The sequence below is a fragment of the Arvicola amphibius genome, chromosome 18 (genome assembly GCF_903992535.2).
Source record: "Arvicola amphibius chromosome 18, mArvAmp1.2, whole genome shotgun sequence".
Taxonomy (NCBI): domain Eukaryota; kingdom Metazoa; phylum Chordata; class Mammalia; order Rodentia; family Cricetidae; genus Arvicola; species Arvicola amphibius.
The window spans coordinates 10,854,757-10,878,484 of NC_052064.1; the positions used below are offsets into that span (position 1 = coordinate 10,854,757).

At 39.2% G+C, this 23,728-nt stretch overlaps 1 long non-coding RNA gene across 1 annotated transcript in view; it reads left to right on the forward strand.

Moving 5' to 3' along the window:
* Nucleotides 1-11,799, forward strand: part of LOC119804076 — a 92,545-nt gene extending 80,746 nt beyond the window's left edge. Inside the window, exon 3 of the long non-coding RNA XR_005283783.1 lies at nucleotides 11,623-11,799. This is a non-coding gene — a long non-coding RNA (uncharacterized LOC119804076). The remainder of the gene's footprint in view (nucleotides 1-11,622) is intronic.
* Nucleotides 11,800-23,728: the final 11,929 nt, after the last annotated feature.

Consider the following 23,728-nt stretch of genomic DNA (forward strand, 5'->3'; position numbering starts at 1 on the left):
AATTCTCCTGGAAAGCCGAGTTTGTTTTGGGGCAATTCTGAAATAGACTGTCAAACTGTTGAAAGTTTGGGGCAAGTGTATTGGACTTGTGTATTGGAGTTGGCAGTGTGCATTAATACATTTTATTTTAGGACTCTGAATTTTTAACAAATTTATTTTTATTTTGGGGTGTGTGTGTGTGTGTGTGTGTGTAAGCCAGAGGTCAATATTAGGTATTGTTTTAGGTATTCTGTACCTTGTTTATTTCATTTTAATTGAAAATTTTATACAATGTATTTAGATTGATTCTTTCCCCTCTCTTTCCGGGTCCTCTCCACCTCCTTACCCACTGGACTTCATGTTCGTGCTCTCTAAAAAAACAAGCAGACAGAAAATCCAACAAAAACCAAAAAATGAAAATCTCTCTCTTCTTCTAAGATTGAACAAGTCAACAAACAAAAACGCCCAAAAGTCAAGAAAAACAAAAAACAAAAAAACAAACAAACCCAAAAGCAAACTGATAATACAAGCCCTGCACCCATATGCATGTCCGCCTTCCCTTCTCAGTGCTGAGATTTTCCCTGGTTCGGGCCTGTACCTTTGTACATTCCGCTGCAGTCTTTGTAAGTTCACGCAACTATCCGTGCTGTAGTGTCTGGAAGATACAGTTTGCCATCCACCATCTCTGACTCGTACAGTCTTTCTTCTCCCCACCCCTTCCACATTTAATTTGAGCCTTGAGGGGGGGAGGTTGGATGACGACTTCCCATTTAAGGCTGAGTGCTTCAGAGTCTCTCACTGGCTTCTCTGAGGCGTGCTTAACAACGCTCTGACCTCTGGGCACAGCACTCTGACATCAGTATTCATTTTCTGTCTGTCTTGCTTTGCAGTCAGGCTCTCAGGGGTCTGGGACATGCAGAGTAGGTGAGGCTGGGTGGCCAGTAAGCCCTGGGATCCTCCTGTCTCCACCTCTTCTGCACTGAGGTTGTAAGTGCATACTGCCACACGTGCTTTAGAATGTGAGTTTCGGCTTCTGGGCTTGGCCTCATGCTCCCAAGGTAAGCGCTTTGTCAACTGAGCTATGTTCCTGGCCCTGGACTCTGAAATTCTTAGAGCTAGTTATTTTGTGTGTGTCAGTGGATATGTATTTATAGCTATGTGTGAAATACTAAGTTTATGTTTTCCCTAACTGAAGAAAATGTTCAAATTGACATCAATTTATCGAGGAGGAAAGGCACTGAAGACTGAATGATACTCTTGAACTAGCTCATTAGTGTTGTTGTAGTATTTTGGGATCATTATTTTCATAATTGCCATGGTTTCATAAACCTGTTTTTTATAAGCATGGTTTATCAGATGAAATGTAACCCTGGATATTTGTAGCTTATTCCTGATAGAATAAAATTATATGACTTTTAAAATGCTAACTTCCGTGGGTCATTATTTTATTATTTTCAGGATGAAAAGATTGTACAGGAACATTTATTAACTCTTTTCAGGACACAACTTCGATCTATAGCTACTCAGAGCTGTGTTATACTCCTTACTCATTGTACAAAGCTGCGAGAAAACAGATATTGTCAGATTGTTAAAAATGATAGTAGTAAGGAATAAAGGGATAAGCAGACAAGCTGGTAGGTATAGAATTTAATGTTATGTAGTGATATCACATAATGTTATTCTGGTAATGCATAATGTTGTACATTTAGAGTGGTAACTCTAAACCAGATGAATGCAAGGCTGTGAGGTCAAGTGCCTTACTGATCTCTATTTCTGTACTCCTACGGCCTAGAACAACTCCAGATGACAGATATATGTAACTAAATAATCGAAACAACAAAAATAAACTAAACACAAAAGTCAAATTGCAAATAGATCATTCCTATCAAAAACGATAAGCTCATCAGAAGCGTTTCAGGGGTTTTAGCACATTTAGGAACAAGGAGTTGGGGCTAGGGAGGTGGCTCAGTGGCAAAAATGCTGAATGAGAGCTAGAATTAAGATCGCTAGAACGCTTACGTAAGAGCTATCTTGATGCGGTGGCCACCTGTACTCTCAGCACTCAGGAGGCACAGAGAGATATCTGCATAGCAAGCTGGCTAGCTGGGCTAGCTGGAATATACCAGCTGTGTTCAGAGAGAGACCCCGCTCCAATTTGTGAAGCACAGAGTTACAGAGGAAAGCACCCAGTAGCAATTTCAGACCATATAAGTGTGCTTCAGGCTTTCCCGTTCAAATGAGTGCACTTTAACATGTCTGCCTCCATGCAGGTGCTCACACGACAAACAGGGAATTTTCCTCCCCTTAAAAGAACAAGGACCCTAAGTTATGATGACTGAATTCCATCTGACAGCTTAGCTAGGTTGGTGCCCAGTTGTTTGATCCAGCACTAGTTTAAATGTTGTGAATTTATTTTGTAGATCTAACCAACATCTACAACTAGTTGACTTTAAAGAAGCAGGCTAGTTTGATAATGCTGAAGGTCCCCAGCCAATGACAAGAAGGTCTGAAGATTTAAGAATGAGGTTTCTTGGAGAAAGATTTTTATCTGAAGATGGACACAAACATTTTTTTCTGGATTTCCAGCCTACTGGCGTTCTCAACAGATCCAGAATTCAAGACCCCCAACAGCAGCCCTTTCCTGAGAGGTTTGCTAGTCAATAAAATCTGATGAGCCAAATCCTTAAATCAGTTTCTTTTCCCTCTGCTGTGTATATGTCTTGGGTCTCCCAGTTAGATCCCAGAAATGTGTCTGGAGAACTCTTCCTGATATACCAGTAAAACTTCACAATTTCCTGTAATTGCAAACAATCATCATTTGCTTTCGTTTCTGGGACTGTCAGTTTCTTTTGCTAATTTGGGAATGCACAGTTAAACAAACAAACTTTAATGAAAATGGTAGTCTTATTAACATTGAGGGGAGTTGTGCCACAATTACCTCAATCCTAGTCTCACTTTTTCTCCCTCCCTCCTTCCCTTCTTCCTTCATTCCTTTTATTTTTGATACCATCGGTGTTACAGACCCACTCATGGTTCAGTGGTTCAAGAGCCATGGTTTGTCCAAGCCCTCTTCAGTATGGAGGGTAAGAGACACTAACTAGACTATAACTAAAAATCCAGATTGCATATGTTCTTGCTCACCTTCTCTCTATGGTTTGCACTCAAATAAATGCCAGGAAGCAGTCATCAAAATGGTAGAATTTTAAGATGGATGTGGGAGAAAACTGGAATATAACCAAATCTTAAAATTATTTTAAACACAGTTTTTCTTAGGCAGAACAGGAAATTTTTAAAAAAGCAAACCTATCTCAGAGAAAAGAAATTTGAAACTTGGGAGTTGAGACATTGGAAGAGACCTTGCTAAGACTCCTTGTGTGAGCCTCACCTTGGGTAGATGGTGCCTTCTCAAGCACATTTTGAAAGCTTCTCAGAAGTAACAAGAGTCTAAAGCTCTCCTTAGTTATCCTTTCAGAATTAATTAATTCCTATGATTGAGAAATCTTCCTTTTATCTAACATATTTTTCCTCTTGTTCTGATCCAAACTGAAGTTGATGAGAAACTGGTGATCATTCTGTATGTGAGAGCCCTGCATGCATTCATTGATTGTGATTAAATTGTCTCAAATCAGCCTCTAGTCTTTATGCTCAATAATATCCATTCTCTTGACCTCTTTTATTAGAACTTTCCCCAAATGTTTCAGCCACCTTTTTTAGCTTCCTCTAAGCCACTTTGTTTCTCCTCCCTCTTTTGTTGTGAAACGCAGAGCCTGAGAGTATATATTTGAAAGTCTAGGAGTTGGTGGAAGGGTTCATCCTTTGTGTTATGTATGTATACCTTCCAATACACAATAGACATTTGGAATAACATTTTTGAAATCAAATGCTATTTTAGTACTCCTAGGAAGCTTACCTTCCAAAGGGCAGGGCGAGTCATTTGCAAATGAATGCTTTTGTCTGGGAAGTGTATAAAGAAAGCTGATTTCTTCCTCAGAATTTGATGTTTACATAGAACATTCTTAATGTGGAGCTCATTTCTGTTATTGTGCCTTCTTCGTCATTTTGTTCCACAGCAATTGCAGCTCATTATACTTTGGATTGGTGTCTCACTGCTACATTTGCACATGTAGCGTAGCATTTACTTGACATCAACGTTAATGGTATTTGTAAAAATACAAAGAATAAATGACACCCTGCTCCTTGGGAGACTACAATCTACAGAAGAAAGGTAGGGTACACACAAGATTGAAGTATAGATTGAAAGGAATGTAAACACTTTTGAATGGGGCCTTCAAAGGGGGGGGGGAGATTATCTAGAAGCATGGCACATTGGAAGTGGCTACATTTGAGAGGATTCTTGAAGGTTATGTAACCATTGTATGGGTAGAAATAAAGAGAGAAAAATATTAGCAGAAATAACTGCCCAAGAAGAGCAATGGAACCAGGAGAGGACCAATGTTCATCAATTAAAAATGTGCAGAAAGAAGAGAAAAGGAAGCTGGAGAGAAAGTACGGGGACTGTGTGATGCTGCATTAGGAGTGCAGACCTTCCAATGTGGGGGAATACTAGTCAGTGATCAGTTTTAGTAGCAGGCTTGCTAAGGTTAAGGGGCTCCTTTAAAGAAGATTACTGCTGATATTTATTATTTTCCATTACTAAATCCCTGGCTCTTGCTAATTGGGCAATGCCCCATTATGTGGTTTTAATTGGAGTTCTGTCTATTACTATGAAAACCATAAAGGGATAGGTACATCTTCCTACTACTAGAATGAAGGGCATGTGCTCCCTCCAGCAAGTGCTTCTTTTTGGTTGGAGAGATTAATCCAGTAGCATAGGGATACCTAGGATCCTATTTAGCAATCAGTGCAGCTGGGGTGATGGTGAGCCTCCATGGACAGTGATTGTGGCCTCATCCCCTGATTCTCCTTTGGACATAATTTTGTGTCCCTCAATTCCCTGACCTCTTTGAGTCATTACAATTTCTTGAGTTTAATTCCATGACTTCCAATGGACCTGAGGACATTCTAATAGTTGTGGCACAATTCATTTTTCTGCTCACGTTAGCCCAAGTCAGTTTCCAGTGGTTTGCACTGATTAGAACCAACACTCACCCAGAGTCTTTGGACAGGGTTGTAAGGAACGGATTTAAGTAAGATGCCAAAAAAGAGTTAGGCATCTTCAGTCATTCAGGTTAAAAATGATGTCACTTGCCGGGCGGTGGTGGCGCACGCCTTTAATCCCAGCACTCAGGAGGCAGAGGCAGGCGGATCTCTGTGAGTTCGAGATCAGCCTGGTCTACAGAGCTAGTTCCAGGACAGGCTCTAAAGCTACAGAGAAACCCTGTCTTGAAAAACCAAAAAAAAAAAAAAAAAAAAAAAAATGATGTCACTTGACTTACGGCAGTGCAGTCATCAGGGGGCGATGGCTACATCTGCTGAGATATGATGGTGGGATTGATAGGAGCTTAAATCAGCACTACGTTAGTGTTTCTTTACCCTGGGTTGCTCATGCCTGGTGAGGCTGGTGCCAGGAATATCCTGTCTCCTTTCTGAATGACGTGCACTTTGCTCCCAAAGCTTTGAGGTTAAGCAGATTCCTTTGTGGGGGGGAGGGGGGGAGAGAAGACTTTTATTATAATCAAGGATAACTTACCAGGGTGTTGCTCCTAATTTAAGATGCAAAATAATACAGTTACAGAATGAAATCTCATTGAAACATTTCAGGTTAAGGGTTTGGGCAAGCAATGCTAGTAACCAAATGGACACGGTAGAGGATTAACCAACCCAGGAAAGTCAATGAGTTTCTTTTCTTTAATTAAACTTTTATTCTTCTGGAGTATTTAATAAGTGAGTACTGTGTTTATAGCATTTCCCAACCTCCCTCCCCCTGCTCCTCCCATATCTTTTCCAATCCTTCCTAAACTAATGACATTAAAAAAAACTAATATATACATATGTATATATGAGAAATATGTATTTGTGGTGCATGTATATATACAACCAATTGCATCCACTGTATATAATATGTATATATTAGGGGTATCCTAATTAGGTAATGTATTGAAGAGCTCATCCTTGGAGAAAACTTACTCTTCTTCAATTATGAGTGGGACCTTGTGAAATGTCCACCTTCTACACTGATGTGTCAACTGATGATGTCATTAGGCAGGCATTGTTTAGGCAGCCATATTGTTGAGGTTTTGGGGAGTAGCTTCTCAGTCATGTTCAGAAGACAGTAGTCAGCAACAGACATCTGATCCTCTGGCTCTTCCATGGTTTTCCTAAGCTTTAGGAAAGTTGTAGTGCTGATGTATCAGTTGGGGTCAGGCACTGTTGACTACCTATTCTCTGCTTCTGGACCATTGTGTATCTCAATACTCGTTTTCTTCTTTTGAAAAAAGAAGCTTATGTGATTAGGATGGGAGCCATAGTTATCTATGCATATAAAGAAACAAATTTAGAGTCCATCTAGGAGGTACATTGGTGTAATGATTACTAGACAGCATTCAGATGCTTTCACTCCTAGTCCTTCATTGGTGCAGGATAACAGATATTCTCATCTTAGTTTGGTTAGAACTGTGGCAGGAGATCTGAGATGTGTAGTTTAGAAGGAACAGAAGCTTATTTCTCACTGTTCTAAAGGCTGAGTGTCCAATGACAGGGACTGTCTACCAAGAACTAGCCTGCTCCCAACCCAAGCATCCCAACTTAGTTGCTTGGAGCTGTGTTCTTGGAGTGAGCAGTTCTGTGTTCTCTAATGCTAGAAAGGATGGAAGGGTGAAAAGTGCTATTAATAAATAATACAAAACTATCTCTGTCAAACACTTTTACAGTGACCTAAACCACTGTGTTACAGACCTTGTAACCCAATCACCTCCAAAGGCTGCCCCTTCCAATACTGTTTTATTACAGATTAAGTTTGGACAGAAAATTTGGAGGGGGCCACTCAAACCAAAGCAATCTATGTCTTTTGTATATTTTCTCTTTCTACTTCCCTCCCCATTTCCTCTTTGTCTGTGTTTTCTCTCTCTTCTTTTATTCTTTATTTCTTTCTAGCTCTCTCCCTTCCTTTCTTATAGCAGTGACGTCTTCCATAGTAAAACAAGCTGAAAAACAAAAACCAAAACAAACAAAAACACAAAACAAATGGTCTAAAAGCACACATGATCCAGCTGCTGGCTGTACTCCCCAGTGCTGGGAATGGCAAAAGGCAAGCTACACCCTATTCTCTAGCTCCTCAGCTTTCACAGAGTTCTGGGAAATTCAAAACCTTCTGTTGTCTTACTGTTCTTGTTGCCAAGGAGTTGGGTTAGTTTTCCAAAAATTACTTTCTCTATAAAACAAATATTGTTGTTAGGGTTAGATTTACTTCTTCAATGCCACTTATGTTCTATAGAGATACTAGGATGCTATCTGTATTTGTCTATCACAAAACTCTTTATATATATTGTATATGCATCAGTTTGCATCTTTTTATATATGTATTTTGAAAATAAATGAGATCTTCCCATTTATATTTTGCCAAAATTTTCTTTGGAAATACACATATCTTTCTTTTATTACACATGTACCACAATTTTTTAATTCTGTAAGCAAAATAATTTTGATTAGGTAATTATTTGTATAAAAAATAGATTCTTCTCTCATACAGTATCAGTTTCATCTCCCTAAATTTCTCCCAGCTTCCCTCTCCCCTCCCTCGCCCCCAGGTCTACTCCCCCTCCATTTCCTCTTCAGAAAAGAGCACACTTCTAAGAGACAACAATCAAACAAGAGAAAACAAGATACAATAAGACAAGGCAAAAGCCCTCATACTAAGATTTGACGGGGCAACCCAACAGAAGGAAAAAAGTCTCAAGGACAGGCCAAAGAGTCAAAGATACACCCACTCCTACTGTTAGGAGTCCCACAAAACGCTGAACTAACAGCCATAACGTATATGCAGAAGATCTGGTGTAGACTCCTGCAGGCCCCACCCTTGCTGCTTCAGTCCCTATGAGCCCATGTGAGCTCTGCTTAGTTGATTTTGTGGGCCATGTTCTCCTGGTGTCTTCCATCTCCTCTGACTCCTTTAATATTTCCTCTTCCTCCTCCTCCTTCACTTTCTTCTTCTTCATCATCATCTCAGAGGGGAGAGACTATGCATGAAGTCCGGCTGTGGGTCACTGAACCCATTTACTGCTAGAAGAATCCTCTCTGAAGATGACTGGATAAGGTGTCAATCTATAAGTATAGCATAATATACTCATTTCATTGATTTTTTTTTTACCCCCAGTTGTGTTTAATTCTACCCTAGGTCTCTGGGCCACGCAGTCTCTGGTTTCTGCTATCCATGCAGTGTATGGCATAAGGTCCTTCTCATGTTGTGGACCTCAAGTTAAACCGAACTTGGATTGGCCCCTCCCATATGTTTTGCACCACCACTGCCCCATCACATCTTGCAAGCAGCACTGGTTGTGTGGTGTAGGAGGTTCTTCTGTTCATGTGTTGCTTTCATTGGTTAATGAATAAAGAAAGTGCCTTGGCCTACCTGATAGGGGTAGAACTTAGGTGAGTGGAGAAGACAGAACTTAATGCTGGGAAGAAGGGCAGAGTGAGAGAAGTCATGGATCTTCTGTCTGAGACAGATGCTGGTAGAATCTTGCCGGTAAGCCGCAGTCACGTGGCCATATACAGATTAATAATAATGGGTTAAATTAAGATGTAAGAATTAGCTAATAAGAAACTAGAGCTAATGGGCCAAGCAGTGTTTTAATGAATACAGTTTCTATTTGATTATTTTAGGTGTAAGCTAGCTAGGACAAACAAAGGGCCACCCTCTTTGTGCAACAGTTGTAGATGGAGGGTTTTGTGATTGGGGTTGGTGTCCGTGTTTGTCTTTCTATAATCTCCAGAGTATTATCTCCAACCAAGAAGACTACAACATAGGGCTGGAGGCTCCAAGCAAGCACTACTGGACCTCTCTATGTTCAGTGAGCTGTGTGGATGTTGTCCTCAGCTATGGGGCCCCACTGTTAAGTTTCAGAGAACAACCTGCAGTCCTAGCATTAGCGTGGGTTATTTGCTGATCTTCAGCCAACAACACAACCAAATGCAAGCCAGGCTCACCATTGGAAGCCTTGCCTGGTTACAAAAGATGGACAGTTCAGACTCTGTATCCTCCATTATTTAGGAGTCTTCACTTGGGTCACCCTCACAGATTCCAGGAAGTTTCCACTATACTAGGCTCCCACACCTCTCTCAAAATGCCCCTGAGTTTCAGTTGTTAACTTGCATTCTCTCCCTCTACCCCCACATGATTCCTCCCACTCCCATCCTCATTAGCAGAGTCCAATCACAAAATGTGTTCTATTTTTTCTCATGGCAGTTCTTCAGAAAATTGAGAGTCAATCTACCTCAAGCCCAGCCGAGGAAAAGCCGTATCTATTTTCATGGTGGCTGTACATGTTTGAACTCCCAACAGCAATGGAGGAGTGTTCCCCATGCTCCACATTCTTGCCAGCATAAGCTGCCACTTGTGTGATTGGTCTTAGTCATCCTGACAGGTGTTAGATGAGATCTCAAAGTTGTTTTGATTTGCATTTCCCTGATGACTAAGGATGTGGATCATTTCTTTAAGTATTTCTCAGCCACTTGACAATTCTCTGTTTAGATCTGTACTCCAACTTTTAATTATATTATTTGTTTTTTGATTTCTATTTTCTTGAATTCTTTATATTGTTTAGATATTAGAACTGTATCAGAGTTGGCAAAAAATATCTTCCCATTCTTAGGTTTTCTCTTTGTCTAATTTATGGTGTCCATTGCCTTATTAAAGACTTTTAGTTTCATGGCATTCCTTTAATTGCTAATCTTAGTGCCTGAGATACTGGTTTTTTATTCAGTGCATTCAAGGCTGTTCCCCATTTTCTTTTCTATCATGTTGACTGTTTCTAGTTTCTTGCTGAGGTCTTTGATCCACTTGGACTTGAGTTTTGTATGGGATGATAAGTATGGATCCCTTTGCATTCTTCTATATGCAGAAATTCAGTTAGACCAGCATCATTTCTTGAAGATGCTTTCTTTATTGTCCAGTGTGTATTTCTGAATTTTTATTATAAAAAATTAGGTGCCCATAAGTGTGTAGATTTAGGTCTGGGCCTTTAATTTGATTTCCTTGATCAACATGTCTATTTTTATGCCAATTCCATCTAGTTTTCTATTACTACAGTTCTGTATAGAGCTTAAAATCAGTTATGATGATACCTCCAGAGATTCTTTTGTTGTTCAGGATTATTTTTAGCCATCCTGGGTTTTGTGTTTTTCCATATGAAGTTGAGTAATGTCCCCAAGCTGTAACACGAGGGAGAACAGGTCCTGCACCTTACCTGGGCAGCTCAATAGAGCTAACCCTGTTGGTAGAGCTGTGGGTGAGCCAATCCAAAGTTGGGAGCATGGGCAAGCTCTCATCTGTCACATGGCAGAAATGCCCTTCCCCACCCCATCCAGCCCTACCCCTACTCATCAATGCCTGAGGCAGGTGGGAGAACTGGCCCTAAGGTCATAAGAGTGGGAGAGCTGTCCCTGCCTCTCATCAACTGTAGCACTGGAAAGAGTGTACCCTACCCCACACCTGGGTAACACAGTGGATTTGACCCTGAAGGTGAAGGTGTGGGAGAACTGACCCTGAGGACGTTAAAGCAGGAGAACTGGCCTCAACCCTTGCTCATCTCTGCAAGGGGTGAACTAGCCAGGGAAATGCAGGAGAGCTCACCTTGGTGGTGAGAACAAGAGAGAGCTGGATGGCTGACCAACCCTGCAACTACCCAGGCACAGAACCAGGGTTATGAGTTGACCCACCCCAACATACAACCCATCTATGATCTGCTAGAGCACATGAAGGCACTGGTCTTGCAGACTCAAAGCTTCAAGATCTCCATGACACATGGAAGCAACAAGATAACCTAGAGGAATTCCAGTGAGGGTCCAGCATTGATAGTGTAGCAGAAACCAGAGGCCTCAAACCAGATCAATGATTCTGCAGCAAACACTTGCCAGTAAAAATACATAAGGGTTTACTGCATGACTCACTGTGTCACACTACAGCTTCCATAACAAGATCTCTCCCCCTTTTCCTTTTTTTCCCTTAAATTTTATTTTGGGGTGAGTTTCCAAGGGCAGAGTATTGTAGAATATTAGTTAAAGATGTGTTACATTTGTTTATGCTATGGAATATTTTTTTAATGATGCAAAGATGTGTTGCATTCTTTTATGTTGCATTGGTTTAACTCTGTAAAGCTGTGTTACTTTGCCTGTCTAAAACACCTGATTGGTGATGTGGGATTTCCCTCTGTATGCTGTGATTACTATTAATTAATAAAGGGATTGCTTTGTAGCTATAGCAGAGCAGAGCTTAGGTAGGCAGGAAAGACAGAGCTGAATGCTGAGAGAAAGAAGGGTGGAGTCAGAGAGAAGCCATGGAGCCGCCAGGGACAGACATGCTGAAACTTTGCTGGTAGGCCATGACCTCGTGGTGATGCACAGATTACTAAAAATTAAATAATTTAATTAAATTAAGATGCAAGAGTTAACCAATAAGAAATTAGAGCTAATGGGCCAAGCACTGATTTAACTAATGCAGTTTCTGTGTGATTATTTCCGTCTTAGCTAGCTGGACAGCCGGGAACCAACAACTGACCTCCTCCCAACAAATTGGCTCCTGAGAAAATGTTGAACACTGAAGACACTCCATTTGGAGTTGGTTTTCTTCTTGGCATGACTGGCCTTTGGACAAGGAACTGCCCATGCCTCAACCATGTCAAGGTACATGGTATCCAGAAATGGATAAGCAGGACACAAGGAAAAAGACTGTCAAATCTTGCCAAGACAGGGTAAGATGATTTTGAAAATTTTCCTGCCTCTGAACATGGTCTGTCAGTTACTCTAGGCCTTAGCCAAAGTTGGTTTTTCATTATTGCAAATGAGACTTTGGGTGATTGTCCAGGTAGTCAGTTGTCTCTGTCATTTGTTGCCCATTTTGGAAGTTGCTTGATTGCACTTCCTGCTTACTCAAGTAATATTATTTCCCTTCTCGGATCTTCGATGGGGTTGAAGACTAGATAGTCATAGTTATTTTCCTCTCGTGACTTGACCAAGTACTTTATTATACAAGACTTAAACTCATTAGGATAGAATAATTATTGAAACATTTATCACATGTTTCTTGCTTGATAAATTTGTTCTATTTGTATATAATTTTGTATTAGGCTTAGAAGTCTCTTATTTAAACAAAAGGGGGAGGTGCTTTAGGAATTCCTAACGCCAGTAGCCTTTAAGTTACCTGCCCACTTGGGCCTGGCCTGATGCTATTTATGCCAGTGTAAAGTGTGCATCAAGCCTCTTTTCTGGCTGTGGGATTCAGGTGCTGTTCTCCATTCTAGCAGAGGATTCTGATTTGTGAGTCTACCCCTAAATAAATAACCATCTGATATTCTCAATTCTGAGCTAGTGTGGGATTTCTTTTAAGCATCCTTCTTCAGATTGGCACTCGGTAGGCAGAGGCAGTTGGGTCTCTGTGAGTTCAAGGCCAGTCTGGTCTATAGAGCAAGTTCCAGGACAGGCTTCAAAACTATACAGAGAAGACCTGCCTCAAGCCAAACAAACAAAACATAAAACACTTGACTGGTCTAATAAAGAGCCGAAGGGACAATAGCTATGCAGGAGAAAGGACAGGCAGGACTGGCAAGCAGAGAGAATAAGTAGGAGGAGAAAGCAGGGAAGAGGAGGTTGAGGATCAAGGAAAAGAGGAGGGCATTAGGGTCCAGCCACCCAGCTACACAGCAAGCCATGGAGTAAGAAGTATAGAAAGGTATATAGAATAGAGAAAGATAAAAGCCCAGAGGCAAAAATGTAAATGGGATAATTTAAATTAAGAAAAGCTGGCTAGAAATAAGCCAAGCTAAGACTGGGCATTCATATGACAGGATGAGAATCTGTGTGGTTTATTTGGGAGCTGGGTGATGGGTCTCCAGAAGAGCCAAGGATGAAATAAAAAGCAGCTACAGCAGAGGGAAGAGATGAAGGGATGGGGAATTAGTGGGATCGAGATGCATGATGTGGTAGACACAAGGAATAAATAAAAAAAAAAGATAAAATATGAGTTTTACACACCTTGTTTAGGAAGGCATTCCTTTCTTTCAGATTGAAAATATTTAAAATGTAGATTGACTTTTGCATTAAAATCAGATAAATTTTATTTTTTGAATGCTATGACAGAAGAATTTGTCCCAACCATGTGACTCATTGCAGATGCACTTTTTTTTAACTGTATGAATTTACAACTGATTCAAGTACCTTTTAAGGTCTTTTTGAGTTGTTTTGAATTGTTTCTTTTTCATGAGTCAATATTTAATAATTCTATATCAATATAACGAAGGTTTCGTGATTATACGAGTGTTATGTTCTGAGTATCAAAACCCATTTTTATTATAACTTTACTTGTAGTTGTAGTGTTTGTAGGATTTTATGCTTCATGTAGGTCAAACAAATGTCTGCTATCAGTCTACATAAGAATACTGTAATATTCAGTGTGAAATTAAAACATCCACGTGACTTTATATAAAAGCACTTTCCTCTAAGAGAAAAAGTTGTCCTTTTCAACAGCCCTTTTAAAAATATTAATTCTGGTCTCTGTGAGGTTCATCATGGTGATACTGGTGGTACAGCAGTCCTCGGTGCCAAGGCAGAGTGCAAATGAGCTGGGAAGAACTAGCTGTTCTAGAGAGCAGAGAAGCTCCCAGACACCAAGCCAACTCAGAACAGTCCAGGAACCAGCCTCTAGAATGCTCTTGACTGAAGGGAGGACAATTGAAACCAACAGAAAACACAACAAAACAAAACTTCAGCTGTACCAGTGGAAATGACTATTATGCTATTTAACATATGCGTCAGTAATTAAAATGGAAGGATTAAGTATTTAGTCCTTTGTTCTTAGTAGGAAATTCTTTTTAGCATAAACAAATTGTCTCAAGAATTTTTTATCCTAAAGAATGCATCTGATCAGCATGGAATAAATAATACAATTAGAGAAATCACTTTATTTTGTAATCTATAATGAAATAATGGATTCAGGCAAAGATTATCAGTGCGAGCTAGACCATTAGGTTAAGGGCTGCTAACGAATTGAATGTTACTTGGTGGCAAAATATCAGGGTGCAGATTATTTTATCATTGCAAAAGAAAAAAAAAAATCACCTCAACCGTGGCGTCAGAGGAACTGGTGTCATTCCATTTGATCCCAACATCTAACCACTAGAGTGGAAATGGAATAATTTATGTCTGCAGAGACACGCAGATAACATAAATATAAAATTTGATAAAATTTTATGAAGCAAATACAAATGTGATATTACATTAAATGATACTATTTAATACATAGTATACAATAAACATAAATGGAATCATCTTACAAGTAACAAACTGAAAAAAATTTCCAGCTTCCAGAAACTCTTGCATCTGTTCTAAATTGTGTTTTCCTAAAGTACTAAGCATCTCAAAATAAGCTATTATGTCATATTTTTGCAGTATATCTTGACCTTGAATTTTTGCTCTGAAACTTGTAATAAAAAAACAGTAAAAATAGTGATCCTTTTCTCTATTCTTGAAGCCTATTTATTAGATTTACATGCTATATGTTGCTTTAATATATAACATTAGTTAAATTTTTGTATCTTTTCTCTGCATGTATATACATGTATAAAAAGAAGGATAAAGGGAAAGGCTATAAATGTAAATAAGTAAGTACAGACATCAGGTATTTATAAGTTAATTTTACTTTTTTGTTGCTCTGTGGTATATGTCTTCAGGTTTGGGAGTAAACTTGATGTCTTATTTTTAAAAGCTTACTATAAGGTGACAATTGAAGTACTTTTTTCCTGCTAGATGTAGACAGTACACCAATTTGAGTCAAATATTGCATCTGAAAGTTACACTTTTTTGAAATACATAGGTATTTTGAATAAACTAAAATTTTATTTATTAATAGTTTCCAAAAATAAATCACACTAAATCACCCGCTGTTAGAACACGGTCACCGGATTAATCAGGTGTAAGTAGAGCAGAGCAGAGTTGCCACTTGTGAACTGTGAAGAGGCTTTGTAATCATAATGTAAACACTGAATCCTCTGGAACTTCTTAAAAAACACCAAGATCACTATTTTGATTTTGGCCTTTTACAATATTGTCATCCAGATGCAAATACATGGCACTTAGTACTTCCTAATGATGTTATTAATCATGTATTCAAAAGCAGTAGTATTTTAGGGGTTTCCAAGTGGGAATTAATCAGTCTCAATCCCACAAAGCTTGAAGTAAAACGAGGTGAGATCATAGATACAAGGATTACACAGTGGCGAAGGCAGGAAGCTAGGAGTTAGGTAAGCCCTTGAACTGCTTGAGCAAAGGCTTGGGGGTTCACTCTGTGTGCAGAGCTGAGGAGGCATGAGTGGCTCTTTCACAAAGCGCTCTTGTCAAAGATTTTGCCTCCAAAATGTTCCTCTGAGGAAGAAGTCAAGCTGGAATCACAAATCCAGTCCAAAGATTTCTCCTGTGAGTGTGACTATTTCTTTAGCAGCTCACTCACTAAAAAATATTCATTTAAATGTATCCAACTGTGTAGTATTATTTAAATTTAAGTAAATACTTTGAGATATATGATTTATTTGCTGCTAGAAAAACTTCTGTTCCATAAAGGTTTGCCCTGTAGCTTTTTTTTTTAATCTGAATGAGGTGATTTCCTCTAGTTTCTGGTGCTTTACTCTGCTTGCCTCAAACCATGTGGCCAGTCTTTATTCAGTCCTTGCTGTGTTCCAGACAGCATTAAATGCATTAACTTATCCCACTGCAGAATTGACTTGCTCTAATTAAACTGATGTTCTGGTTTTGTTTTGAGTGTATGGAGAATTATTTTTATATAATGGAAGCTTTATATGAGTAACTGTGACGGTCTCAACAATTTTTCATGTTTTCTTGGTGCAAACCATGAAAGGGTTGTGATGTTCCAAGCAATTCACATTGGCCAATACCAGCAAAAATTCTAGAATCTACCTTCCTACCTATATACCTATCAGCTTTCAATCAACTATTTAAACTAAGTCTTATATAGTAGTTTCCGAGTTAGCATTTCATTTTATTCTTAGTAAATACTGTTGATATTTGACAAGTTTCTGTCCTTCCATTGCTTTCTAATGGGACCATTTTATTTACCTACTTATTTCCAGACTTGGGTCTCTGGGTTTGATAGGGAAGACTTGAGTCAAGGTAAACCTAATGTGGATGAAATCGTGGTTGATGACCAAGGTTTTCTGTGACTAGGAGTGGCCTGCTAATGACAACAGATTATTTAACTGAGTGGATTTTGCAGCATATGACAAAATTCTGCTTCCTGAAGGAACTGACTTGCATTTGCCTGCTGCAGACTCAGCCCAGCTTGCACACAGCACTTTATTCAGGTCCAGCAGTTGCCTATGCCCAGCTAGCAGAAAAGTGGCTTTCTTGCTAACTGAAACTTCAAAAAGTAACCTAAGCAGACAATGAATGAGCCATTGGTTTGATTGAACACTTTTTTATGTGATTAAAATTGTTTTGCAATATTCCCTTAAAAACAGAAAAAAAAGAGTTGAGGTTGTAGATTATAGCAGAGAGACTATGCCCCAAATAGTAAGTATGTAATATAAATGAATAGTTTTATCCGCTAGAGTCATTAAAATGCACCATATATTTTCACGTTGATTTAAATACTTAAAATCAACCACTTTTATGTCTCTTATATACAGAAACCTCATTATAAATCTCTAAAAGCTTAATACCATTTTTATGGCTAATTGTGTACTGAAGAAAAGCCCAGAATGAGGCTTGGGTAGTTATGCCAGGTTTGAGTAAGTGTTTCCTGTATTTTAATGGATTTCTTACAGTGATGAATCTGAAGGAACATTTGGAATATATACATGTGAAGTAAGAATTTGGAAGAGCAGATTCAGACTTAGATAGAGAAGGAGATGGGAAACTTACCTACTTCTGAGTGATGCTTCGGGCCCTGAGTTACTGCCCTCAACAAACTGGCAAAAGTTCTTGACTTTTTGTGACTTGCACTCTGAGATGGATGACAAAATTGAAGCCATATTGGACATAAAACTCTGTCATGTGCTGAAGAAATCAAACAAGTAAGGTGACACAGAGTTTTATGGAGTGATCCTATATGAAATTTTAAGTAATGTGTTTAGGGATGCGTATAAAAATTGCCACGAAAGCAAAGACTTGAAACAGGTGACCGATTCCTCTAAGTACCTGAAGAGCGTGCTGGTCCAAGGAATGGCAGATGAAAATGCCAGGAAGGAGGGCTGGGTTGCATCTCCCAGGAGTGGCCCAATGACTAACACATTGAAAGCTGTCTACAGAAGATGGGTGGGCACAAGACTGTGTGAGAGATGAGTATGCCAGACTGGCATCGGAAGAAGTGCAGAATTTGAAGTGTATTTTGAGAGAACTAGAAAGAGTTGCTTATGAATCACTTCTGAGCCATGAGAGTTAAGCATGTATAAGACATCTGACTTTAGCCACCAATGGTTGAAGCTGCCACTTCCTGATATGGGACGATTCCTCCGGAAGATTAGGGAGTGACACCAGTTGAAGAGGCTTTGACTGGCCTCTGGGAAGTTCTGTGTAGAATATTAGGTTATGAAAGTAAAGATGTTTGAGGCAAAGGGATAGCTATGCAAAATGAAACTGAACACTGGCACAAAGACCTTGAGAGAAGCCGAGACAGTCCGCCTGGTGGATGCATGCACGGCAAGGGGTTGCAACTCCAGCCTTGTGGTCCTCAGAGAATACACATATCTGCTCTATAACATTAAAAATATAACTTTCTTTTATCTTTAATGCTTTAAACTAAGATACTTATCGACGAAAAGCCACTTGAGAAAAGGCACTTCATAAATGCTGAGTGAAATTAATGGAGACATTATGTTGATAGCGATTGACCCGAGTAGAACCAAGAGAGGTGGAACTCTGACCCTGTCATCTGCTCTTCCCCATCCTTACCTGAGTCACTGTTCTTCTCGTCCCTCCCCACTTCCCCTAGACAGTTCGAGAGAAGTGTAAACAACTGCCTGCAATACATGTCATTATCATTGTCAATTCTTTGTTTTTAATTTAAAATTCTTTTAACTTTTGAGATTATAATATTACATCATTTTTCTCTTCTCTTTCCTCTCTTCATACCTTCCTATATACTCTGCGTTCTTTTAAATTTATGTCCTCTTTTCCATTAATTGTTGCTTTCTCTCTCTCTCTACACACACACACACACACACACATATATATATATGTTACATACATGTATATACATATAGACTACAAAGACATAAAAATACCCTGCTCAATTTGAATGATGTTACTTAGATATCTTTTTTTTTTCAGGGCTGACCATTTGATACTCAATAATTAAGTGATGTGCCCTTCGCTGGGGAAGATGAACTCTTCTGCTGCCAGCATTCCTTAGTTACCCATAATTCTTTGTGTAGGGTTGAGGCCTTGTGAACTTTTTCGTTTTCAATGTAACATGTCTATTGTTGTTGTGGATTCTTGAATTACACTCTTTGGAGAGTCGGAGGTTAAACCTAGGTCCTTAAGCATGCTCATTAAGATGGTGACAAGTCACTGACTAATTTCTACTGAATGGGAGAGATTTTAAGGGTTAACACCAGGGACTGAGTTTTGGAATCGTTGTGATTCCAAAGGGCATTACATGGAGATGACACCTTACTTTAAAAGCTGAAATGAAACCCAGCCATTCAATATTACCAGTATGTCCTGTTTTGAGGTGCTCCAGGATCGTTTCTGGATAATAATTATGGATCACTCAGATGCACTGAAAGTACACCATACCCAGGTGACAGTATCATAGAGCATGTGGTGATTTTCATTGCAGACAATTTTTCAAACTGAAGAGTTGCCATGCTTATTAAATATTTTCAGTGGCTGTGGTAGCTTGATTTGCAATGGTGCTTCTACACCAGATGCTCTGTGGAAACTTTTAGAGATCACATTTGGGTCCCGAGTCAGTATCCTCTGGTGATGAGGGAAAGAAAGGATCATTAGTCCTAATCTAGATTAGAGGGTTTTTTTTTTTCAGATAACTTGCTTCTCAAACCACTGTGAATCTAATAAAGCTATAAATAGATGAATTAATTGGATAGTCATTCTATGGGAACACCATAATCATTGGCAATTCTGGAGAGAGACTGTACTCTCATCTCGAAAAGGTCGTCAGATATTCCAATTGCTATTGAATCTGATGTTTTCATAGGCCAGTGGCTGAGAGCATTCAAAGACATGACTAGGAAGATACACTGTGTTACTCCTATATTCTGATTGGCTGTCTCTGGATAGTGAAGCTTATATCACTGTTTTGTGGTGAGTTAGGTATTACTGATATAGAGTAAAATTCTCTGGATAGAACAGATAATGAATGCATCATATCATCCTGCCTATGAGCGATGGAGGGGGTGAAATGATACATAGAAATATGTAGCTATAAATCCATGTTAACTGTAGTTGGCATATAGCTGTGTAAGAAAAAACTTATAAAGTCCTACATGGTAGCATCTACATAATTGGGAATATGTAGCACTTGGGGGAAAATGTCATTTCGGTTGAGGAGGAATGAAGGATGTCACCACAATTTTAACTAATTTCGTGGTGTGTTAAGTGTTACTTTAATCTTTCTGTCACAGCTATGCGGTGGAACAAATGGTTTATTAGTTGACAGAATTAGTCCACGATTAGAGGGTATTTGGGGAACTTAATTTGAGGATCACAAATGAAATGTACAGAATCTAAGTGGCCAGAAATAAGAATGACTCTGGCCTTGTTTAAGAAATAATTACACAATTAAGTGTTTTCTTTAACACACTGAACATAAATGGTTCAGATACAGACAGGCAGATAGATGCCCTACTTGGTATGTTTCTCTGGAGATGGCCTTGGTATACCATTGGAGGAGAGAAAAGCTGATCACTCTGAAAGCCCAGAACTCTTCATTCTTACCAAGTTTTATCATTGTTAAGTTTTCTGTTATTGGCCAATTCTCTTCAATATTTTATTCTTCTGTTTTCTTAGCCATGGGGGAAATATGCCTGTCTACTCAGTGGATTGTTGTAGTATGTCACATACTTGAAGGAGACAAAGGATTAAAAAGGATATTCAGGCGAACACACACATTCAACCTCTGAAGGCTCATATAGACATAGGTGATAGAGAAAAAGAGCAATACACTGGGAGCGAATATCAAAGAGACCCTCACAAGAAGGCATGATTCTAACCAGCACGTTTTATTTAGAAGACATGCATCGTCCCAATTGGGTATTTCAAATCACAACTACTGTCAGGATATTAGTAGAATTAATGTTCTGTATTAAATATTAAAAGACAAATAATGAAAATTATTCCTACAAAATGTATATTGAAGAGGCATCAGCCAACATCGGAGTGGAGAGCGGAAAGAAAATGTTAGCTATGGACTTACCAGTCGTTCTTCCTTCAGGGTTGTGTGGTGGGGAAGGAAAGATTCATCCTAGAATCTTGTCAGCTGTCTAGAAAATGATGACATGCTGTTTCACTGGGAGCATTGTATATTGGGTGCGTGTGGTATACCCCTCTGGTCTTCTTATGTTAAAGAACTTGGGAATGTATGCCCTTATGAGACATGAGTTCCTGTAAAATACCACATCAACAATGAAAATCCTCAGATATAAAACAGATGTATCACGACAAGTTCTCTATGCGAGCAGCACTATTTCAGTCAACATTTTGGGATGACATGCTAAGGCTTGAGGAAGGCAGCCACTTGTGTAGTAAAGAAAGACCCATGCGTATCTAGGCTTTACAGATTTCCCCAGCCTTTTTGTTTCTTTTCCTTTTTTTTTTTTTTGTGTGTGTGACCTCCTCTCTTTTTGGTGACATTCTGGGTAGTTTCAGTTTCAGTCTTTCTGACCCCCATCTTCTCCAAACCTTACAATGGTCACTTTAAATTCCTTTGTAGATCAAATCTTTCCCCTTTTACAACAATATGGAAACTTGTGTATTACTTGACTCTGCTTCAATTCAGACTTATTTTTACACTGATTAAATTGATCAATAATAATCCATATATACTTCTTTTTGAAATTGATGTTCCCATCTAAAGATGCTGGCCTGAAGCCATATGTCTGACAATAGAATTGCAGTCACAGGAAGTGAAGGTTCTTCTTGGTTGACAACTTGACATCTGAAATTAACTAAAACCCAAGTGACTAGGTTTATCCATGAGGGAATTTCCTTAATTGAATCATTGGAAGCGGAGAGACCAACTTCTAATCTGAGGTGAGGAAATCCATCTTTAATCTGGGCCACACATTATGATGACAGCCTATATAAAGGACATAGGAGGAAAAAACTTGCGCTCTCTCTGCCTGCTTGTTTTGGCTCTCACTAGCAAGTATATTCCTTCATTGGCATCACAGCCAACTTCTTCAAGATTCTGGCATATATTGAAGATGAGCTGAGACATCCAGGCTCATGGACTAAATAACTATCAGATTCTTGGAATGTCCTTTGGTAGATAGACACTGTTGGACTAGCTGGACCACAGCCTGTAAGCCATTCTAATAAATCCTCTCCATATGTGTGTGTATACATACTCCTAGAATAGACATAATGTAGATAGAATATATATGTATGTATATATACATATATATATATATATATATATATATATATATATACTCTCAGTTCTGTTCCTCTAGAGAACCCTGAGTATTACAGACAGCATACCATTTTCTGTTTCTCTTCAGATGGACATAATCTCTTTTACTTTTTAAACCTTTATGTGGTTAAAAAACCCAAAATATTTACTTTAGAGTGTGCATGTGCATTTCTCTCCCTCTCTCTCTCTCTCTCTCTCTCTCTCTCTCTCTCTCTCTCTGTGTGTGTGTGTGTGTGTGTGTGTGTGTGTGAATATGTATTCAAATACCATAGCAACTTACAGGTGCCATTCTTGTCTTCCATGGTGTGGAAGCCAGGGATGGAACTCAGGTCATTAGACTTTTTTGATGAATTTTATTACACATTCAATCTTAAAATAACTTATAAACATGTCTTATTTATACAATTAGGACATAAGCAAATGTGTCAGTGTCAGATTATTTAAATTGTTCCAGACACTCATGAATATTTGACAGATCAAACTGAGTGAATAGACGGGGCTTGGGGTCTTTTCAGAGTGGGGAGATCGTAAGGACAGCATATTAGCATAAATACATTTAGCTCTGACTTATTTTCTAAGATCCCTTCTTAAAAGAAGAGATGAAACATCTTCTCTCCTTTACATTCCTTTTTATTGTGAGGAAAAAGACAAAGATCCCTGGGTTTATTTTCCTTTTGATGTTGTGGGGAAGCAACTTCAAGGAAATTTCCTTTTCGATTTCAGAAAAATCTCTCCATTTTCTAGTCATCCAAAATCGTAGTAGAAAGGAGTTAGGGAAGTGGGGAAGTTAGGAAGTCCATTCTGTATCACTGATTTGACGGGTCAGTGCCTGAGCTTTAATGATGAGTTGCCAGAAAAGCATCAGTGGGAGAAATTGGTAAATCAGAGCATCAGCTTGCCCCTTGTTTTTCCTAGGAAACGTTACACTGAGGTGCAATGAAGAGCGACTGGTTTTCGGTGGTATTCCATTCCACCAACAGATGGTCAGTGACTCCTGATGAGGGAGTTGCAGTTTACAGGGGAGGGACTTACTGAGACTTTAGATGCTCCAGGGCTGCAGGGCACCTCTTCCCACAGACTCCTCCCTTCCTCATCCCTTAGCATGTCAGCCACCCTGACAGGAGCAGCAGAGGAAGGAATTTAGAGGCCAGATCGTTACAGTCTACTGTACATCCCGGCTTCAGTCACTTACTTTCCTTGAGGTACTTCTTATGGCTAGCCATGAATACAGATAGGGATCCATGTGTCTACATGTGTGTATGGGGTGTGGGTGGAGGGATTGGTGCACTGGAAGGAGCAAATAAGTTTGTTAAAAGGATTATCTTCATGCTCACTGTCTAAAATTCTTACTTAAAAAAGGAAAGCAGTCAAGATAAGAGCAGCAAGGCTCCCTCTAGCTTTTTCATAGACACTTTGATTTTGTTGATTCTCTCTCCCCTTCCCCCAGTCACGCTGCTTGCCTCCAAGCCTGTTCTCTTCTGCCTCGAAGTAGAACTCTTGCCACTTCCATTTTACATGTGTTCTATTACCCACCCCAACAGCCTTCTTCAAAAGCCATCTTCTCCTTTCCTGGCCACTGTCATTGTTTCATGACCTGCACCGCTCCCACCTAATCAATACAATTCTTAATGTATGTTTCTGAGCATATAACAAGATGTCCTAGAAGAAGATTCTTTACATGTAACCTTATACATATGTTATGTATGGACCTGGAATTAACAATGCTCCCATATCGCCCTAAGAACATAAAATAGCTATGTGAAATATGTGTGTTCTTGTAAATATGTGTATATCTAAAATTACCCATCTTCATTAAACAGAGGCAATGTTTTGAGCCATTGCCGAACCTTATCTTCCCCCACCCCTTTTTAATTTCTTTTTTTTTTTTTGAGTCAGGGTTTCACTGTGTAGCTCTAGCTGTCCTGGAACTCACTATGTAGATCTGCCTGCCTCTGCCTTCCTGAGTTCTGGGAT